The 18001-nt window shown below is 36.4% G+C and overlaps 1 protein-coding gene, 1 non-coding gene and 1 pseudogene across 4 annotated transcripts in view; 1 reads left to right on the top strand and 2 right to left on the bottom strand.

Annotated features, from left to right (window-relative positions):
• TBC1D4 (TBC1 domain family member 4) overlaps window positions 1-18001 on the top strand; it is a 166719-nt gene that overhangs the window by 54772 nt on the left and 93946 nt on the right. The window lies entirely within an intron of this gene.
• On the bottom strand, window positions 8505-8623 carry LOC120622488 (uncharacterized; annotated as a pseudogene).
• Window positions 17485-17603, bottom strand: LOC120622371 (5S ribosomal RNA). The gene has a single exon (XR_005658474.1). It is a non-coding gene; the product is annotated as a 5S ribosomal RNA (ribosomal RNA).

The raw sequence follows: 18001 nt of genomic DNA, 5'->3' as shown, positions 1-18001 counted from the left end.
ACACTTGGAAAGCAAATGGGGCAAAGGTTGCCAAGATTTTATTAGTGCTCTGTTTTGGATATGCAGATACGGGTTTCTGTTGACAAGGAAACATCTAAATTTTGAACGAAGAAAGATGTTTTTATTTGTCGATGTTAGAATATCTCAAGTCAGGCTCTTAAAAATAACCAGGTATAAATCTGCTTAAGTCATTCCTGCTTTTAATAACTGCTTTACATTTTGTATTTATTCAAGTTCCATTTTCTAAAGGCCTCATTCAACTCTTATATATGCTGCCTTTTTTTCTCTAGAATTTGTTCACTCCTTCTTCCTGAACTATTTCCTGCTTTTATGTTTTCTTGGACTGTTTGTTCTCTTCCTACCCCCTTGGCATCTGCATACCCCTCTATATTAGACGTAACTTGTTAAGTTATTGTTGAGTAGATGTAACTTGTTAAATAATTGTTGAGATATACACTGATTTGTACATATTATTGGCATCTGCATACTCCACTACATTAGATGTAACTTGTTAAATTATTGTTCAGTAGAATCCACAAGGATCTCACAAGGCATAATTGTGTGAGGTTATTTGAAAATCTTTGTTATTTCTAATTATGCTTCTAGAATCTTTAATTGTAATCTGATTATAATTCATATTATCCTCTTGAAAACTGAAGTATCTGCATTTCGGGTTGCCTTAGGTACTTCTAAATTTCTTGCTTATTTGCCTTCCCAAATCCTCACTTGAGACCCACATAGTTTCAAACAACAGAAGGAAGGATATACGTGTGTAGATTTTGTTGATTACTTACCAAAGTAGCACCCTAAAAAGAAATTCAAACTTTTAAAAACCTAAAACTTATACTGACTCCATACTTACAATTTCTATACCATAAATTAACCCATATATTTGACTGCTTCTGCTCTCTGAATTTGCAAAGGCCATGTAGTCAGAAGGCTAGCTATAGCTGGTGAGGGGTGGCAGCTCTCAATCTTCGGGACTTCTCTGGGGTCAAGTATTTCTCAAATATGAGAAGTCTCGTTTCTATTCTGTTTCCACTGCTCTGCCCAGCACTCATCCCCCACGCCTTTCCGGAAGCTTTTGGCACTTAGTTTGCCATGGAGGAATTTCCCAGACTGAGGCTCTTTGACATTTTCTGGCCTATTCTGTCTCTGACAAACTGTATTACTTGGATTCTTCGAATATATTCTTTCCTCTTTTTCTTTGTGTTTATTAACGCAGTGTTCTTCCCATTTCTGCCCAGTTAAATCCTGCTCTTCCTTCAAAATCTAGCTCTAATGCTTGTTTCTGCATGAGGTCTTCTGGTCCTTCTAAAAACTGTAATCTCTGCTAGTAGAATCTCTGTTTTTTAGGGCTTATCGTACTTGCTATTCTGTGGTTATTTGTATGAATCTTATCACCCAAGAGGAGAGCCACTATTTCATAGAATTTATTTTTATGTTCCCTATATCATGTCACATGGTATCCTTCACATAATAAACACTCAGTAAAGATTTTGGGGTTTAATAAAATCTGTGAGTCCCAAGAGTACCACCATGGAAGGTGGCAATGGCTGGGAGACCACAGTTGCCCAGTACCTGCCTCGGTTTCATTCTTTGGAAGACTGTAAATTCTTTGGAAGACTGTAAATAGTTATAAACCCTTTTACTGGTTCTCATTCATTTCCTGTTGTAATTTAAGAAATGCACCTATTAGAATATTTGCACCTATTAGAAGTATTTTTTCTCATTTAATATTATTTTAAATAGCATTTCTCATATAACTTTGGGGAGTGCTTAATCTAAACTAAGATATTTACCTTCTTTTAGTCTACATTTCCTTAAAGCTGGTAACAAACTACTAAGTCGAAAAGTTGGTAAAATCTGTGCTTTAACTAGATGCATGCATTTTTAGGTAGCAATATATGGAATAGGGTGTGAGAATGTTGACTAAAACTTCAGTAGCTTTTATTTTTGTTTTGTTTTGTTTTGTTTTCCTTCAGCATTGGAATGGGAAGAGGGCAGAATCATAGAGAGGCCAGATGATTGCTGAAAAATCAACTCATAGATTACAACAGAACTTGACTATCAAAATAAGTTTCAGCAAAACTTTAAGAGATTATCTGAGGGAATTGTAAAATGAGGTGCATAGTAAAGGGGCTCCGTATGTAGTGGCCATGTTTCAACTTGAATTACTGTAAAAATGCCTTGAGTTAATTGTAGCTATAATATCCATTCATGCGTCCCAGAGACAGTGGGGGTGGGGTGTTGTAGGGGGAAGAGAGAGAGAGAAGAGGAGAGGAGAGAGAGATTGAGAATGTGAATGGTTATAGGAAATAAAGTTTCAGGTCAGGGGTCCCCAACCCTTTTGGAGTTATGCCACCCAAATGACCTCGCATGTGAGTGGCTGCCTTCATCCTGCCCCAGCCTTCGATTTGCCTTTAGAACTACCAGAACTGCTGCTGTAATAGAAACAGAGTAAATGTGTGTGTTGGGGGGGCCGGGGTTGGGGGGAGATGTACATGCAGAGGGTAGGGGGTAGATAAAGAAGATGATTCAAATACAGTGCTTGGAGTTTTTAGAATTTCAGTGAGTTCAAAAATGGAGGGAAGACAAACGTTTGAAAGGAACTGCTTATCAGAGCTGACCCTTCTGAGTCAAATTACTTGTTTATGTAGGATTGTGTATTCATGTTACCTATATTTTTCACTTTAATTTAATATTGCTTAAAATACTGTCAAATATTTATTTAGAATGCAAGTATTCTATTTAATTCAATTAGTTAATTTAAATTTTTTAAGATATAATTGACATGAATTATATTAGTTTCAGATGTACAAATTTGATATTTGTATATATTGCAAAATGATCACCACTATAAGTCAAGTTAACATTCGTCACCATACATAGTTACAAATATTTTTTCTTGTGAAGAGAACGTTTAAGATCTACTCTCTTAGCAACTTTCGAATATGCAATACAGCAGCATTAACTACAGTCACCATGCTGGACATACGTCCCCAGGACTTATTTATTTTATAACTGGCAGTCTGTACCTTTTGACCTCCTTCACCCATTTTACCCTCACCCCCCACCTCTGGCAACCATGCAAGTGTTCTATTTTAAAAATACAGAATTTTTGAAAATGTTTAAAGGGCCACTTCTTAGATAAATTAATAAGAACTTTGGGCCTAATAGCTAAATGTACATCATTAATTGCTTGTGATTTTTCCTTTGCTAGGATTCTCTTCTCCTCATGTTCACCTGGCAGATTTTCACTTATCCTCCAGGGCCCAGCTCAGGTGCCACTTGATCCATGTAACTGTCCCAGATCTATCCTCTTTCTGGCCTGAGAAATAATTGTCTCTCCATCTGGATTCTTATTTAGATTGGTCTTCTCACACCTTTCATTACAATTTTTCTTAACATTCTGACTTTCCAATCGACTGTAAGGATAAATAAGGTGGCCTCCACAACACTATGTCTTGGAGCTCAGTATCAACAGTGACAAAGCAAGCACTCAAATGCTGATTGCTCTAAATAAAATGGGAAATTAGATTCACTTAATTTTAAGTGAGTTCTACTAGATGATTTTCAAGTTAGTCCTTACCAGGTCTATCCTTTTATGATTCCAAGAGAAATACATATTTTTTGTTATCTTTAACAATAGTGCTAATGATAATGGCAATAATAAAAATATAGTAGTCAACGTATGTAAGGAATTGGTTTCACTCCATACACTGATGTGTACATATGTCCATTTAATTTTGGCACCAGCCCTATGGTATTGTTAGTATTATTATCGCATTATCACAGACGTGAAAGAGATTATGTTACTTACTCAAGGTCACAGAACTAGTAATGGGCAAGATTTGAACCTAGGTCCATCTAATTTCTGAGCTTATCTGTCAATTAGCAGAGTCGGAACTAAACCAAGCAGCCTTCTGGGGGCATTTATTTACAGGGGCTAGTAACACACGAATCACTGAAATAAGAATAAATATTACCAGTTAAAATAGGTGTTTATATATTAATTCATACTATCTGACAAAAGAGGCCACAGCTGAGCCCCTGCAGGAGGCTATGTCCTTTAGTGGATCTGCCCCTCTTCCTCTGCCCCATCTCCACTCCTGTTCTCCAAAAGTTTAAGATCTGGCTCCAAAGCTAGATGTTTGATCAGCCTTTTCCAATTCTGAAGCAGCATCCTATACTGAAACCATAAAGTGATCTTATTTTTACAGCTCTTATTTTCTATCTAGTGTTATAGTGTCAGCAGAATGATAAAATGGGGTTCAGTTTGAGCTGCTGTCCTAAGCGCCCACCACTCTCTTGGTCCAAAGTGCAGTGCTGCACCTCTTAAAGCAGGACTTGCTAAGGGTGGGGTGAGGAATAAGGTTTGGGGATGCCAGCTCCATACCCACCTTCAGCCAATGAACAAGGCTGAAGCTGCCGAGGCTAAAGGAGATTTGGAAATGGGAGATGGTGTGGCTCGTATACTGTGAGTCCCATCTCAGCAAGAGGGTGGCAAAGAAAGACTGATATGTGTGCCCTGGAGCTTGGGGGACAGAACGGACTGTGCGTCATAGAAATTTCTCATGCCAGAGAAATCTGAAGGGGAAGAAGCTGGCTGACAGAGCCAGTGGAAGAGAGGACAGTGGGTGGGAAGGAACTATTTCCCACTGACAGTGGGCCCGAGGTATTCTGTGGAATTGTAAGTGACCATCCAGGGAGGGTGCCTTCATGCTTGTCAAGGATGGGGCAGGGCGCCTGCCTATGGATAGAGCAATCAGCTTTGAGCATCTGTATAGCAAGCTCCCCTCAGGGATCTGAAGCAACTGCTCATCAGATAATAGGAGACTAGGGAGATCTGCTGTCCAGGTGAGGAGAGGAAGCTGGACCTGTCCTCCCACCCAAGCCCCACTGCAGGCATCTTGCAGGCCTGAGCCAGGGGAGGCAATGCCCTGCTTTCGAATGGAGTTCACAGTTAGGTTTTTATATGGACTGGATATTTAATTACTAAACTGAGACTATTTTAGGGACTTTTTATTTTCTAACACCTGGCACACAACTGTGAGTCTTGCCTTAGATTTAATCCAGGGCCAGAGAAAGATTTAGTCTTGCAGAATAGGTTTACAGGGGAGCTTGAGAAGAGGGAAAAAGTTGTTTTATGACTCTTGCGTATTGCTCTTTCAACATCCTGAGTCTTATTTCTTCTCTCCTGGACGTTAAGCTCCTCAAGCGAGTTTGGAAATAGAAGGAAATGATATCTTTGTCATCAGGTCTAACTCATTTTTGTAAATGGTACAGAGCTGAGCATCCATTTGTTCAATACAAATTGACTGGATAAATGGTTTATGAGATTAAGCAAAAGGTGATCTTTAAGTAAGAAGAAGTACAGTGATTACTTTTAAAAAGAAAGCTTTAATTTTAGAGTAGTTTTAAATTTACAGAAAAGTTACAAAGATAGTATAGAGAGTTCCTACATCCTCGCCCAGTTTCCCTTATTGCTAAAATTTTACTTTAGTATGGTACATTTGTCACTACTAATGAACCAGTGATTACTTTTTATCTGTACAAATTTTACTTCTTACAGTCTTGAGATAATACAGGAAAGAATGTCACAGTGTTTATTTCAAAGTGTAGCCATTTTGACTTCTGGATCAAGGTTTTGTACTGTTTGTTAAGCTTCTTTATAAGTTTGCTTTCTCCAAGTGCTATGCTTCCTAATTTCAGTTATAAATCAAAGATTACAAAATTCCTAATGAGTCATACCACTAAGTCCCTTGATCCTTGAATTTCACAAAGAAGTTATAATTTCCTTTAAAATGGTTAAGGAGGAACTTGATATTTATGTGAGCTGCTGTCTTATTTAGTGCATGATGAAGTGCCAGAAATAACATGAATTAAAAGTTAAGATTATTTTTGGTTCAGATGGCTTTGTACAAAACTATAAGATATCAGGAAGTGATCAAGTAAAACTTTTTAATGTAAGATATTTTCTTCTGTATGTAGACTAGTCTTTATATCCTTGATCCAAACAAATTGTGTGGATTTCCTCACAGAGTAATTGCAAAGAAAAGATTAGTTAATATAAGAAAAATACTAGAAAAGCCCAAATTCCTAAATAAATGCAAGCAACAGAATCAATTTTGTATTAATAATGTAATACACACTTATCACTGTTTGCTAGAACTACATTTGGTGGTGTTATTTAATATTTATGTGTTCATGAGCACAGTTTAAAGCATTAGAGTAGATATTGCTGAGATTGGAAGTACTGCAAAATGGTATGCCTATGTAAAAATGGCTTGATTTAAACTTGTTTTTGCACACAGCTTACTCACCCGTAATGGAAATGCCATCAATCCAGTACTTTTTCTAGTGTCACCCATTCTCAGCAGTCTCGTGGTCACTGGGGCTCTTTATATCATACCTGCCAGCAGTGCTGGCTACGGCTGGATATTTTATGTCACTTCATAAAATCAGTTCATGTTTTTAAGCCTTGCATACTTCTCCTGACATCTCCTTTTCAGTTTATGGCGATAATTCAGCGACCTATCCTCAAGCCTTGTAGTTTACCTTTGATTTCTTTTTTTTCTTTCCACCCCTGTATTCAGACAGTCTTCATATTTTTAGCTTTGAATGCATTTCTTCCTTTCCACTCCCAAATCCTCTGTCCAGACCTGGATCACCTTATATCTAAGTTATCGATGTGGCATCCCAATTGGTTTACTTTCTTCTGTTTTTAATTCCGCGACACAGACACACCACACTCCTGCTCCCGCACGGACCACGTTCATCCACCAATACCACCTGTACACCCTTCCTGCCCACAAAATGCATGTGCACACACACACTTGAATTGATCTGGCTCATGGTCAGATTAATGTTCCTAAAGTACTTCCATCATTTCGACATACTACAAAACTTTCCGTAGACAGCTCTTAGTGCTTATAGGATGTTGTCTGGACTTCTCGGTCTGACTTTATAGGCAATTCACCTTTTAGTCACTTTGTTGAAAACTCTTCCTCTGCCGCACCCAAGGATTTCTTGACATAGATTTATGTGCTCTTTATTGAGACCTCTACAGAGTGAACTAGTCTTTGTTTAATAAAGTCAGCTGTTTTTGTGGCATCATCCGGAACTCTGTCGGGATTGTCCGTTGGCCTAGGTCTACGATCCTCATGATCTCACATCAGAACCTGAGATTATACCCAGACCAGCTGATTGATTCCTGCTTAGCCTTATGAAAATGTACAGGATTAAGTTAGTAACGCAAATTGGTTTTTGAGCCCTAAGGGTCTTAAAAGACCGTACGCATCCTTTGGTTGCTCTATTCAATAAGTAACAGCTGTTAATACAGTGTTATACAACATTTTAAGCATTGTTTTTTTAAAACGCTTTGATCAAATGGTCCTTGCCACTGAAGCGTTTTGAGAAAAGTCCTTCCACATGTTTGTGGGTTCGAGAGGGATCCTAAAGCCCTCATGGGACAGAGACCTTTATTGATATATGTTGTATATAATTATATCAATTATAATATTGATACTATTAACTGGGTTTTATATAAGACACCTGCTTCATATTGAGTGCTACCTAGTTCCATTTCATCACATTACCTTGAAAAGGTGGAAAGAATGGTATTGTGTATTTTATTTCACTCTAATTGCCTGCATTAGAATTTGAAATATTGTTATATTTACCATATGCATGCCTTTTAGACTCAGTAAAACAACGGAACAGTTGTAAAGAAGAGAGTCATTTAAATCATTTGCTGTAAAATCTGTGGCACGATGTGAGGGCATTTTGGGGTTCATCTGATATAACTCTTGTCTCTTGGATTCATGGTCTGTGTGAAGTGTCTGGCATTTGACATGGGTTAAAATATTTTATACTGTGCTTAGAATGTAGGTTGTGAACTTTGCTCTTTAGTATTTCTGTGGTAGTTATTTTCACCTTTAATTTTTACGTCGTATCTCTGGGGAAAAAACAGGTGTTCAGTTTTTTGGTAACCAAATATAGATCTGCACATCATGCAGTGGCATTCTTCTATGCAGCATGCTATGACCCACCTCCTTAAGCAAATATAGCATGTGTAGAGCTTATTTATAGTATGACCTCTAGTCTTCTTTGGCTCCTAGTTTATTTGGGGCATAACTCACTAGGGTTATGGGTTGCAGTTTAAGGATCAGCTGAGGAGAAGGAGACAGAAGGAGACACATGACCTATCATGTATATAATACTGAAGTGTGTTCATGCTTGAACTATGCAGTATGGTGGGTGTGGTTTAGGCAGAACTTACAGGAGATAAGACTGTAACCATAGGAACTTTTAGTATGAAAGGGGGAATTGGGTGAAAATAGAAAAGCTTTGAAAATATATTTCAATATTATTAATTGGAGCTACCACTTATTTATTTTTTATTTTTTTATTTTTTAGGCGAGGCAACCCTTGGTTGACCTCACAGATTGCCAGGACCTTGTCAGTTTGCAATCCTTATTTTTTATTTTTTTTATTTTTTACGCCTACAGCACTTGGTCTTTCTAGGTGGTCTCCCATCCAAGTACTAACCACGCCCGACCCTGCTTAGCTTCCGAGATCAGATGGCATCGGGCTTGTTCAGGATAGCCTGGCCATAGACTATAGCTACCATTTATTGAGTGATTATCATGAGCATGTACTGTATTAAGAGTTTTATATATATTAGCTTATTTAAACCTCATGACAATATTCTGAGAGTGTTGTTATTTCCTTTGCACAAAGTAGATAGCTGAGTTTTAGGGCTTTGGCAAATCAAGATAAAGTAAATAAACATGAATTTGGTGAACACATTTAAAAATCCTGAAGCTACATAAATCCTTTATAACTTTCATGAAGTGGATCAGAACATTTAGAAGTTTTGGATTCAAATTCATGTTCCCCAGAGTGATAAAGCAGGACCATTATAAATTGACACTAGTATCTTAACATCCTAAAATGAGAAGGAACTTTTGTAGCTATCTAGAAAAGCATTTGCAAAATTTATTGAAATCACATAAATGTCTGAAGAAAAGGTGGGATTGCAGAGAACATTTATCACCTCTTTGAAGGTCTTTTTTGGCAGCAAAATATTAATCTGTTTAAGAGATTTGCATTTTTGTCCCTTAAAATTACATATAGGATTTTGTTTGTCCTGCTTTGAAACTTCACCAAGGATCATTCTAAATTAAAGCGTGCACTTCGAACTGAAGTGAACTGAACTAATTTGCAAAAATTCAAGTGGAGCCCACATACTTTAAATGATCTATTAACCAGAGTATTTTGAAAGGAAAAAAGCCCTGATGAGTATGTGTGAATAAATCCACACTGGAAAAGAATCGAGTGTTTGCTAAGACAACTGAAGTGGAGTTACAAAATAATCGTGAACCCAGTCATTATTTCTTTATTCTGGACAGAAGTGAAACCACACTGTTTAAAAATGAATAAAAATTTTAATTACAAAAATTATACATGTTTATTACAGAAAAAAAATTTTAATTTGAGCTAAGAGGAAAAAAATCGTCTATAACTAGCAGACACTGTTATCAAAACATTGGTAAGATTCTGGTATGTACACACCTAGCCTTAAATTGTACGCTTTAAAAAGGAAATTTATAGTACATAAATTACATACTCATAAAGCTGTTAAGAAACACTTTCCGAGTGTTCCTGGCTTGCTCCCCTCTTTCTTTTTTGTCTGGATCTTCTCTTTCCTTTTTCTCTGTTTTTTTCTGCCCTGCTCACGTTGACTTCCATGCCTGGCAGTTCCTGATCATGTGGGTTCCAATCCTGAATAGAGTCCTGGGGGAGCCGTTTACAGAGTTGACGCCCTCCGACTTGGTGTAGGCCCCTCCTACTCACCTGTTGTCGGAGTAGATTACAACCTTCCAGTTTTAGATGCTATTCTCAAACTGGCCAGCCAGGCTTTGCAGTGAGGATCTGTTGGCTGCTCTGAAGTCTTCTGGTCCAGGCCTGTTGTTCACCCCGTTGCTTCCTTTTCCTTCTTTCCTCAAAGATACTGAGACTTTGTGAATCTTGTAGGTGTCAGTGATTTCTAACAGACCATATGTGTTCTGGAATTCAAGAGGATACTTTCGAATTCACCCAATTTTGTGGCATTGTCCATTGGTTTTGGTTTTGATATTAGTCATTCATTTTTGTTTGTTTGTTTGTTTGTTTTTTATCGTGGAGATTTGAGAAGGTTCAAACTATGCTTTCATTGCTGCTTCTATCTTTCCAGAAGTCAGAAGTATAATCTTTCAGACAATTTGAGGAAGAGATTTGGAAGGAATTGGTCTGGCAAAAACAAACAATAGCCTCCTAGAGATTTTAATATCCTTGAGGGAAGAGCCAAGGCTTATTAATCTTTCTAACTCCAGCATCTAGCACAGGCCCTGGCATTAATTAACACTCAGATAGTAATCGAATACATAGAAGTGCAGAGAGATGAATGACTGCTTGGAAGGTGAGCTAGACTTTATACCTAGTACTCACTTGCTGAGTTGACATTAAGAGGGCCTGGATAGTTTCCCCTCCTTACACATATGAAGCTTTGGTCAGCTATTCAGCTGTTTACCTGCCTCATTTTGTCAAGAACTTGTGAGATGATACACAACCATCAGTGTAGGGTTTCCAGTATCCCTAGATATTGATGATCTAGGTTACTCGGATTCCAGATGCACTTAAGTGAGTATCAGTAGACCCTTTCTTGACCCATAGGTTCTGGGTCTGGGTCCCAGAAGTCCATGGCCTTAGATTCTTTTTTTAACCAAGCCTTGTTTGTGAGTCAACAAATCATATTTGTGAAATAAAGTCTTGTCATGCAGGACTTTCTAATCTGATACTGGGGAAGCTGCCTGGTCTTTTCTGAGCTCTCTTGTTTCTCTAATAAATCACTTTTGTTTATTCTATCCTAGGAACCATAAAAAACTTAGTAAATAGAACTATATATCTTACAAAAGTGAATTCCCTCAAGGCCATCTATTCTGAAACTGCTTCTAGGTTGCCTTGGGCCAGCTACTGTGATGTGCTAAATCCTTCCCAACCCTGTTATTCTCCTCAGCGCTTCCCTTTCCACGTTTCATTTCCTCGGTACTCTCTGTTTGGCAGTATTTAATTTGATGAAGTTATGCTGAGATAGAAATGAAGGACAAAGGTATAAAACGTGCTGTCTGTTCAAGGCAGCATATTTATTTGTGCTGTAACAAAGGCGTGCAATGCTTGAACTCAAAGAAGTTGAGTTGGGTGGAAATTTGAATACCTTTGCCATTTTTCAAATCTAGGTGATACCCAATGATTTTGGAAATAAGTAAAGAATGTAAATAATAAAATTTTAAAGAACACAATGTTTACTCTCTGAGTGGCTGTGAACTTGATTAGTGTTACATTTCTGGGTTAGACTCTTTGAAGGGTTTTTAACAGATTCTCTTGAGGTGTGTATCAAATCAGCTTGTTAAGAAGTGAAGGAAGGTGTAAGCATCACCTTCACAGCTTTTAGATGCTGCAGCTGTTGGAAAAGACTTGGTGGACTAATCAGTTATGGCTGAGGAACGTGTCTGCCTGACATTAGTGCTTGTCATGTACATCCTTTTTAACATAATGGGAGTTGGGGGTAGAGAGATGTACAAGGAATACAGAGAGCTATATTTAATTTCAATTAAAAAGAAAAGAACAAAACACATAAAAATGACGTTTACATTCTTAGATAAAAAAAGAATTGTAATCTTGGTATGTCATGCTTGAAATTTATTGAAACTTCTTTTTTTGGTTTACTCTTTGGAACTATCCCGAATTTTGTTTGCAGTAGTTAATTTAACTTTATAAATAAATGAGTTTTTGGCTTAATGCTTTTTGATATTTACAAATTTTTTTTATAATAATGGAAGTTGCTTATGGTAAAGTTTACATAATATGAAAGTCTAAAAAGTAAACAAAAACAAAAACAAAAACAAACAGCTTCTCTTTTAATTCTCCTTCCTCTCAGGAAATTATAGACTGATACATACCCTTCTAGACCTAGAAAATGCACATATATGATTTATTAGAGATGTATATATTGTATCTTTTTGTTAAATTATATCATACTATTTATATTATTCTGCAACTTGACTTTTCACCTAGTAGTTCATGATCTTCTCTCCACATAGATGAAAATTTAATGAGCTGAACTCTCCCTTTTTGCATTTATAAGCATATTCGATGTTGGCCTATATGTAAGAAAGATGTAAGGAAGAAAAAAGACAAGTCTCTCCAAATAGTTTGCCCTTCTCTATCTCTAGCCTAAATAGATGTACCTAGAAGTCATTCGACAGCTGTCAAATTAATGGCCCGAATGTTGGTGACACGGAGGAGAAGCAGCAGCTGGTAGACAAGTGTAGTCACCCCATTTCTGAGCATGGGAGGAGGGACAGCAGATGGACATATTTCTGCTATTGTTCCATATTTAACTACTTGCTTTTCCCTTTAGGCGTTTCCTTTTACAGACACAAAATTGGTTTTAGAGAAATATTTAAAAAATGATTTAGATAAATTAGAGAAGAAAAGAATTAACTGTAGACCTGAGGGTTAATTATTGTTAACATTATGTTATAGTTCTTTTTTCTATGCCATCTAGTAAATGTGTTATTAGAAATAGCACTTTACTTCTGTGATCTTCTTCCCTAAATCCCATCGCCCCGGTCTAACCATGAGAAAAACATCAGACAAATCTCAATTAAGGAACATTCTACAAAATGCTGACAATTATGCCTCAAAACTGTCAAGGTCATCAATAACAAGGAGAGTACAAGAAATCATCATAGCCACGGGAATCTTAAAGAGACATGATGACTAAATAAAAGTGATATACTGAAAGAGATCTTAGAATAAAAAAGGACATTTGAGAAAAGCTAAGGACATCTAAATAAGTCATGGACTTTAGTTAATAATAGTATATTAATATGGGTACATTAACTGTGATGAATTACTATGCTAAAGGAAGATGATAAATGGCAACTCTATACTAACTTCACATTTTCTTTGTAAATCTATAACTATTCTAAAATAAAAATAAAAATTTTAAGGTGTCGTTATCATACTATAGATACAGTTTTTCTTTTTCTTTTTTTTTTTTTCTTTTTTTAGGGACAGAATAAAGACACTGAGAGAGACCTGCTTTTTCTTATTGTGTCATCTTTTTAAAATATTAGTCATTGTTTACTATTTCTCAGAATAAATATGCTATAATTCATCTATTTCTTTCATGTGGGAGATATACGTATATATCTCTCACATGAATTTTTTCTAATAATTAGTAATGCTCCGATAAACAGCTTTATCATTTATTTGTACCCCTGTTTTAAAAAAAATTCAAAAAATAAATTTTGAAAGAATTAAATTATTTTTTAAGAAGAACTTAATAATTTGCAGAAATATATTCCTATGTTAATTTTTAGGGAAAGGGGAATAGATTCTTAAAAGTGGAGTTACTGGATCAAGTTGAATGTAGATAGTAAACATTCTGCTCAAGTGTTTTATTGAAAGCCTATTCTAATTTAGTTATACTATCAGCATATATAGGTAGGTCCCTGGTTTCACTTGATCTCCTCCAACAATGTGTATCACATTTGTTTGAAAATCTTTTCCAAAACTAGCACCTAGTATTTCTTTACTTATTTTTGAATTTAAACATCTCTCTCTTATCTTTATTTTACTACTTCTCTTAAGAATTATCTGTTCAGACATGGACAATAGACTAGTGGTTACCAGAGGGTGTAAGGGGGCAGGGGGAGGAGGAAGGTAGATGGGGTAAAAGGAGTCAAAGATGTGGTGACATTAAAGAATTAAAAATAAATAAATTTTAAAAAAATATCTGTTCACATCTTTTGTCCCACTTGAATTTGTTTTTCTTGTCAATTTTGCTTGAGCTCTTTAAATAGGAAACACGAAACCTTTAATAGTAAACACAAAAACAGATGAGATATTGGGCTTTTTAAGTACTCCTTTATAATGATGCTATATAGTACAAGTAGGAAGAGGAAAAAGTATAATTTAGTATGGCAAAATATAATGTAATTGAAATTTTTATCATGAGATATAGAAATAATACTAAGTAATCAAACCATCATGCTGGAAACCTAAAATTAACACAATGTTATATGTCAATTATATCTCAATAAAAATGTAAAGAAAAACAAATAATACTAAATAGTAAATCACTTCCTTTGTATATGCATAATTATTTTAGAGCAGCATGTGAATTTTTGGAAATGTTGGTGTGTATAACAAGATTAATTTACACTTCTTGCCTTTAATCATTAAGGTATCTGCTAGATCAAAATTAATAAGTTTTGTAATCATATGATAATAAACAAAAACCCACAAAATCATTTAAAATGTAGTTTAAACAATTAAGTAATGGAGCCTATAATAATATTTTGTTTAATAATGATGAAAAACTAGTTGTTAGAAAATTATTTTATTGCTACCTATGAAAATAGAACCAATTCTTATTTTAATGCTCTCTCCCCCACCAAAAGAATCCACAAACTTTTTTCTGAAAGATAAAGTGAGCAATGATGTGAAGCTATGTATGTGGCAAACGATGAGGAATTGAAAATGCAGTGACCTTGGATCTGTGATACCTGGCCATGCACAGGAATGGGTTGTCACCCAGGGGTGAAAGGCAGTTCCATCTCCTGCTTTGGTTTATTTCATACCTGTGTACCTGGAACAGTCCCTAAGAGAAGTGCCCTGAAACCTTGAGGGCTGCGTGTTCTTTTCCCATGACTGCAAATGCCAGACGTACTGTGACACCGGACTGTGGTTCTCATTCCTCCGGGCCTGACGGTTGGTGTGCCTCACAGCTGCCTCTCATTTTGGCCACGACAGTTTAAACGCCTGTGTGTGTGTAACTTTATCTCTCTGTGAGTTCTGTTTTCCTCATTTGTGCTTACGCAGTATATGATCTTAGACACGAAAAGGCTCTTACATCTCTTTCACTTTTACATTGTTTGTAACATTTCCTCTTTATTCTGTACCCACCTGAATTAAAATGCATATACAAAATAAAATAATTTATTAGGAATCGATTCATCACAGATCATGGTGTGTGTGTGTGTGTGTGTGTGTGTGTGTGTTTATACTAAGGGTGGAAAATCACATGGGAAATGGTTTTTAAAGTAAAAGCTTTATGCCAAATAACACGTATGGAGTCAGGGAGGCAAATGATTTTTAAAATGGGGAATGCGATCAGAAAGTTCAACTTTACATATTTTATCCTTTTTTTGTAAAGCTGTTACCTGAGAATGGAGGTACTTATTATACTACAGTCATTACTGTATAAATGGTTGGTTCTTGTAGTAAAAAAAATAGTGAAATGTTCTATGAAGTGGTCTATTCAGCCCTTTTGAATTTGTCAACAAAAACTTAAGGGCAAAGGAAAGTGAAGGTATATATGTGGGGCGACTAGGGGTGAATCCCTCATAATCTGCCACAAGCTCTAAATTACTTTGAAGCCTTGCTGAATATTAAGAATAAATGCAGATTTTAGTCTGTCCTATAATACATCTCGTTTATTTTAGTAGAGATATGTTTTAAATTGCTTATTAACAAAATTATATAACCCCTTCACTACAATCTATAAATGAGAATGATTCTGCTAGAATGCATGCCATGTATATCCTAGGCTTTGAGACACCCTCTGCTGACTGTTAAACAATCTACAGACTACACCTAACTTTGTTTACATAGCTTTGTAATAGATGGAGGAGGAAGAGTTCAAGTTCTGCGTGTTTTAGGAGATGCAAAGCAGAATTTTTATTTTAAGTGTTCAGTTGAGCAAGAGTTCACAGGTTTTCATGATTGAGTAATTCTTCACTGTTTAATGTTCACTTTTCATTAATTCATTTATTAATTTGACAAATATTCCAGTCTTCAGGGCTGAAAAAAGTATCTGTCTTCATGGTGTTTACCATGTGGTTTTTCCAGTGATTTCTAGTTTGATAGACACATTCTAAAAGTAGCTTGAACTTCTTGCCTTTATTTTTCATTAGCTAAAAAATGTAAAAATTCAAACCAAAAACATTTTCATTGCCTGGAAAATAAATATGCTGCATTTGGTAAGTGAGAAAATGTATGTTAATCTGTAGATCCTGTTAATTATTGCTAAGAATAGACTTGCTCATTATCAGAGTATTGTAGTTTTAAACTTCATATGTAACTATTGATAGGATTGATCGTGCCTCTGAAGGTGAAGTACTGTGTGCTTTCTGATTATGCTTTACTTTTAGCTGTTGAACAAGTTGCCTGATGCCGAGATCATTTAGTATTATGTACCAACTGAAAGTACGTGACTCATGAAAGGCTCTTGCATATAAATTGCAGCATGTATCCTCTCCACTCTGCTCGCTCCCACTGCCACTGGAGCCATCATGACAAGGAAGCTTGGGGTTTGTGAAGATAATGTGACCTGAGAGAAAGAAAGGAGGGAAATTAAGAATAGATAAGGGAGCTGATCCTGAAGCAGATTTAAGGGCAGTGGGGATGGGGCTAGGGAGGATAATATGTATCACTTCCCCTTTGAAACATGCTTTCCTTTTCTGACTAATTTTTAAAAATCATTTAGAGATTTAAAGCAGATTAGAGATGGATGAGAGATCAAGAGATCATCTAGTTTTTGTCTAATGCTAATGTTTTATGTAAAAAAAGCTGAAGCCTGTGACTTCAAGTTCAGTTCAAGTCTTAAGTGACTTGCTTAAGTTAACTGGTTAATTAGTGGCTTCACATATGCATCTAGACATCAGAACCTCATTTCAGATTTTTTGTACTAGACTTTTTGTTTTTCTGAGTGCTCATTGCCCATAAGAGATGATGGGATATGGCACTGAAGAGGTGGTCTAAAGCCAAGCTGTGGAAGGCATTGTATGCCATGCTGAGGACCACTCCTGGGTGTGATAGAGTTAGTGATGACATTAGATTTGCATTTAGAAACTTTGTGTAGTAAGTCCTCAGTGTCATCAATAATTCTGTGACTTTAAGCAAAATGACATATAATGAAACCAGTTTTACCATAGGCTAATTGATATAACCAAGGAGATAAGTTCCTATGACATCTCGTCCACCTTATAACAAAATGATGTTCAGAATTTGAGGACCTGCTGTAATTTGGAGAATGGGTTTATGTCTGGAGTGGTGGTGAATGGTTGAAGGGACATTAGGAAGCTATTGGAATAGTGTATTCAAAAAAAGATGAGACTGAATATAAACAGTGGGAGTGAAGAGAAGGGTGGACTTATTAGAGTGATATTGAGGTGGAGACAGAATTTAATGATTATTTGTATATTGGTGGTAGATGGGAGTAAAAGGAATTATGTGTTTTGATTTGCTAGGGTACATAACAAATCACCTTACCAATTAATGGCTTACACCAATAGCTATCGTTTAGTTGCTCACTATTCTGCAATTTGGGCATGGTTTTTTTTATTTTTATTTATTTATTTTTTTTAACACCTACAGCACCTGGTCTTCCTAGATGGTCTCCCATCCCAGTACTAACCAGGCCCGACCCTGCTTAGCTTCCAAGATCAGATGGGATCAGGCACATTCAGGGTGGCATGGCCATAGACGGGCATGGTTTGGTGAGGACAGTTCTCTACTTCATGTGCTGTCTGATAGAGCTGGAATTTTCAGGATGACTTCTTCACCGTATGGTGCCTCAGCTGAAATTGCTGTGTCATCTAGGGGCTGGCCAGGAATCTCTCTCCTTGTGTTTTCTCCACATGGCTAGCTTTAGCTTTGTTACAGCTTGTCAGTCTCATAGTAGTCTGACTTCTCACGTGGCACCTGGCTTTTCCTCAGAGTACAAAAGTAGAATCTGAAAGCTTTCTTAATGAGTAGGTACAGAAATCCCAGAATGTTATTCCCACTCACTGCATTCTATTGGTCAGAGCAGTCACAAGCCCAGACCAGATTCAAGATGAAGGGAAATAGCCCGATCAAAGAATGATACATATTTAATTTACCA

The sequence above is a fragment of the Pteropus medius genome, unplaced genomic scaffold (genome assembly GCF_902729225.1).
Source record: "Pteropus medius unplaced genomic scaffold, Ma_sr-lr_union100, whole genome shotgun sequence".
Classification (NCBI taxonomy): Eukaryota; Metazoa; Chordata; class Mammalia; order Chiroptera; family Pteropodidae; genus Pteropus; species Pteropus medius.
Note: the sequence above shows the minus strand (reverse complement) of the source record. Positions and strands in the feature narration are given on the sequence as shown.